We start from the raw sequence: 5000 nt of genomic DNA, 5'->3' as shown, positions 1-5000 counted from the left end.
GCAGTGATACGCCATCCCATCTAGTTTGTTTTTCAACAGGACAGTGACCTAACACACCTCCAGGCTGTGTAAGGGCTATTTGACCAAGAAGGAGAGTGATGGATTGCTGCATCAGATGACCTGGCCTCCAAAATCACCCGACCTCAACTCAATTGAGATGGTTTGGGATGAGTTGAAAAAAGCAGCCAATAAGTGCTCAGCGTATGTGGGAACTCCTTCAAGACTGTTGGCTAATCATTTCAGGGTGAAGCTGGTTGAGAGAATGCCAAGAGTGTGTGAAGTTGTCATCAAGGTAAAGGGTGGCTACTTTAAAGAATCTAAAATATTAATTATATTTGGATTTGATTTGTTTAACACTTTTTTGGTTACTACATGATTCCATATGTGTTATTTCATAGTTCTGATGTCTTCACTATTATTAGAAAATAGTAAAAATACAGAAAAACCCTTGACTGAGGTGGTGTTTCCAAACCTTTTACTGGTACTGTATATATTATTTTCAATTTCCCTAATTGGAGTAAACTAATGGACAACAACACTTAGGCTTGTACTTCCAGCTTATACATACTGTATACATACATATATTATATCATTATTCATTATATATTATATATTCACTATATACATTTTACAGACACCTATTTTACATGAGTTATATTATGTACCTCCCATCTCTGAAAAACATCCAGTTGTGATTTCTACTGGCCATATATTTTTCAACTGTGCTGAAAGTTCTGAACCTGTCTATTCTCATAGTTTTTACAGAGAGTAAATTAAAGATACACATTTTTGCTCAGAAAATGATTATATTATTGATTGATTGACCATGACTTCTCAGATCACCCAGTAGTGCTGTCTGCAGGGTTAGCTCCAGGTAAATGTTGCAATTCTTCAGCCATTCCTGAACCTGCGACCAAAAACAACCTACATATGTATACTGCAAGAATTTTGTATAACAATTTAACTTGAATATCCAGCGTCGTTTTTAAGTATCGATGTGCCATGGAATCGGTACATCGAAAATCACATGCCAGATCTTACAACCCATGGATATATATATTACGTATCAGCAAACCAATTCATATGTTATAGCAATCTGGTGCCCGACGGCACAGTTGATGATGTGGCACGCAACCAATGGTTGATGCATGCAACGTCTGAGCAAGGGAATATGACCCTATACTAACCCTAGATAATGACATCAGATACAATGTCACTGGGCAATTATCGTGATGTCATAATTAGTGGACAGTTGTTGACATTGATTGATGATGAGGCAGTGAAACAGGCCTGAGGCCCATCCCATGGGAAGGAAAGGGGGAATATGAAGGGCAAGGGAGGAACAGACAGACAGTTAGCCTTAGGTGTCTGTCTGACTGTCTGCTGACTGACTAATCTATTAGGAGTCATCAAGTAGGGACAGAGAGGGTGCTCCCAATAATATCTCCATTCTCCTGAAGTGTGCACTCGTTCACTACTTCCCACGAATCTAAAAGCATTGGATTGGGCCAGAGGTAGTTTCTAATAACAGATCTTTCAGTAAAGGGAAGTGAACAAGAGCACATTTTGGGAGGAAGGAGAAATAATTGGGACATACCCAGGAGATAGAGACAAAATACCAAGAATAGATGACCATGCTTTAGGTACCAGATCATTACTATTTTTCTCCTTCTCTCTTCTCTTCTCTCCTTTTCCTACCCCTTTAGCACGTGCCCTCCATCCTGTCCTCCCTCTCTATTCTCTCCTTTTCCTACCCCTTTAGCACGTGCCCTCCATCCTGTCCTCCCTATCTGTTCTCTCCTTTTCCTACCCCTTTAGCACGTGCCCTCCATCCTGTCCTCCCTCTCTGTTCTCTCCTTTTCCCACCCCTTTAGCACGTGCCCTCCATCCTGTCCTCCCTCTCTGTTCTCTCCTTTTCCTACCCCTTTAGCACATGCTCTCCATCTTGTCCTCCCTCTCTATTCTCTCCTCTTCCTACCTCTTTAGCACGTGCCCTCCATCCTGTCCTCCCTCTCTGTTCTCTCCTTTTCCCAACCCTTTAGCACGTGCCCTCCATCCTGTCCTCCCTCTCTGTTCTCTCCTTTTCCCACCCCTTTAGCACGTGCCCTCCATCCTGTCCTCCCTCTCTGTTCTCTCCTTTTCCTACCCCTTTAGCACGTGCCCTCCATCCTGTCCTCCCTCTCTGTTCTCTCCTTTTCCTACCCCTTTAGCACGTGCCCTCCATCCTGTCCTCCCTCTCTGTTCTCTCCTTTTCCTACCCCTTTAGCACGTGCCCTCCATCTTGTCCTCCCTCTCTGTTCTCTCCTTTTCCCAACCCTTTAGCACGTGCCCTCCATCCTGTCCTCCCTCTCTGTTCTCTCCTTTTCCCACCCCTTTAGCACGTGCCCTCCATCCTGTCCTCCCTCTCTGTTCTCTCCTTTTCCCAACCCTTTAGCACGTGCCTCCATCCTGTCCTCCCTCTCTGTTCTCTCCTTTTCCTACCCCTTTAGCACGTGCCCTCCATCCTGTCCTCCCCCTCTCTGTTCTCTCCTACTTTCCTACCCTTTAGCACTGCCCTCCATCCTGTCCTCCTCCAGATCAAAAGCCTTTCATGTCCACCCTTTAGCACGGACCTGACAATGCATCTGTAATCTATTGCATAGATCAGGGATTGATTTGCATTGTGTCCAAGTATGTAGATTGTGTGTGTTCTGTGTGTGTTCCTACCCCATTGTGCATGTTTGTCCTGCCCAGTGTTGGTGGTCTGTTACGTAATCAGATTACTTTTATGAGTAACAGTGCACATTGTGCATGTTTGTCCTGCCCCAGATAACTTTCAGATGCCACTTTTATGACAATGCATCTGTAATCTATTGCATGATCATGTTTGTCCTGCCCAGTGTTGTGGTAATGTAGGTAATCAGATTACTTTTATGAGTAACAGTGCACATTGTGCATGTTTGTCCTGCCCAGTGTTGGTGGTAATGCGTTACGTAATCAGATTACTTTTATGAGTAACAGTGCACATTGTGCATGTTTGTCCTGCCCAGTGTTGGTGGTAATGCGTTACGTAATCAGATTACTTTTATGAGTAACAGTGCACATTGTGCATGTTTGTCCTGCCCAGTGTTGGTGGTAATGCGTTACGTAATCAGATTACTTTTATGAGTAACAGTGCACATTGTGCATGTTTGTCCTGCCCAGTGTTGGTGGTAATGCGTTACGTAATCAGATTACTTTTATGAGTAACAGTGCACATTGTGCATGTTTGTCCTGCCCAGTGTTGGTGGTAATGCGTTACGTAATCAGATTACTTTTATGAGTAACAGTGCACATTGTGCATGTTTGTCCTGCCCAGTGTTGGTGGTAATGCGTTACGTAATCAGATTACTTTTATGAGTAACAGTGCAATTGTGCATGTTTGTCCTGCCCAGTGTTTTCCTTTAATCAGAACACAGCATTGTGGTTTGTTCAGTGTTGGTTTCAGAATCATATGTCTACATTGTGCATGTTTGTCCTGCCCAGTGTTGGTGGTAATGATTCGTAATCAGATCCACTTTTATGAGTTTCCTTATTTAGTTCTCCAGTGAGTGGTGAAAGTAATCAGCTTTTGAGAAATGTCATTACAGTCCTGCCCAGTGTTGGTGTCCATAGAAATTTATGAGTAACAGGCACATTGGCATGTTTGTCCTGCCCTGAACTTTGCTATTGATCGCTTCTGTGATAGTAAAGCCCACAGAGTGCTTTCCTGTCAATTGGCAAGTGTCCTGCCCAGTGTTGGTGGTAATGCTACGTAATCATCTTTATGGTAACAGTCACATTGTGCATGTTTGTCCTGCCCAGTGTTGGTGGGTCTATAATCAGAACTTTATGAGTAACTCCAGATGAAGGAGTGTTTGAATGAAATCAGATTACTTTTATGAGGAAATATGTACAGATGTTTGTGGTTGCAGTAATATACTTTTATGAGTAACCACATTGTGCATGTTTGTCCTGCCCAGTGTTGGTGGTGCACGTAACACATGTAGACAAGGGATTATGTGCGCGCCACAGATGAAAGCTTTTATGAGTAACAGTGCACATTGTCAAACCTGCCCAGTGTTGGTGGTAAGTCATCAGATTACTTTTATGAGTAACAGTGCACATTGTGCATGTTTGTCCTGCCCCTACGTAATCAGATTTTTTTTTCAGTGCACAATGTTTGTCCTGCCCATAACGTTACGTAATCAGATTACTTTTATGAGTAACAGTGTAAAGATAACGTATTACTTTTTCCTTTGTCGAACACAGCGTGGGTTCATTTCAGAATCATATGTCTACCTGGTGCGTGTTTCCAATATATTACTTGTTTCCTTATTTAGTTCTCAAGTGAGTGGTGAAAGGCTGTTTGGAGAAATGTCATTACAGCTGCTGTCCATAGAAATGTATAGAGGTTGGACCTCTGAACTTTGCTATTGATCGCTTCTGTGATAGTAAAGCCCACAGAGTGCTTTCCTGTCAATTGGCAAGTGTGCCCTCTATATATGTCCTAATATGTCCTACTTCACTGGTCCTATATGTGTGGGTGTGTGTGTGTGTGTGTGTGTGTGTGTGTGTGTGTGTGTGTGTGTGTGTGTGTGTGTGTGTGTGTGTGTGTGTGTGTGTGTGTGTGTGTGTGTGTGTGTGTGTGTGTGTGTGTGTGTGTGTGTGTGTGTGTGTGTGTGTGTGTGTGTGTGTTTTATCTTAACTAATTATTCAACTCACTTGCTTTGGAAATGTAAACATATGTTTCCAATGCCAATAAAGCTAATTTGGAGAGAGGGAGAAGAGAGAGAGAGAGAGAGAGAGAGAGAGAGAGATGGAGAAAGAGAGAGAGAGAGAGAGAGAGAGAGAGAGAGAGAGAGAGAGAGAGAGAGAGAGAGAGAGAGAGAGGAGAAAGAGAGAGAGAGAGAGAGAGGGAGAAAGAGAAGAGGAAAGAGAGAGAGAGATGGAGAGAGGGAGAAGGAGAGAGACATGGAGAGAGGGAGAAAGAGAGAGATGGA

The sequence above is a fragment of the Oncorhynchus keta genome, chromosome 10 (assembly GCF_023373465.1).
Source record: "Oncorhynchus keta strain PuntledgeMale-10-30-2019 chromosome 10, Oket_V2, whole genome shotgun sequence".
NCBI classification, from domain to species: domain Eukaryota; kingdom Metazoa; phylum Chordata; class Actinopteri; order Salmoniformes; family Salmonidae; genus Oncorhynchus; species Oncorhynchus keta.
Note: the sequence above shows the minus strand (reverse complement) of the source record.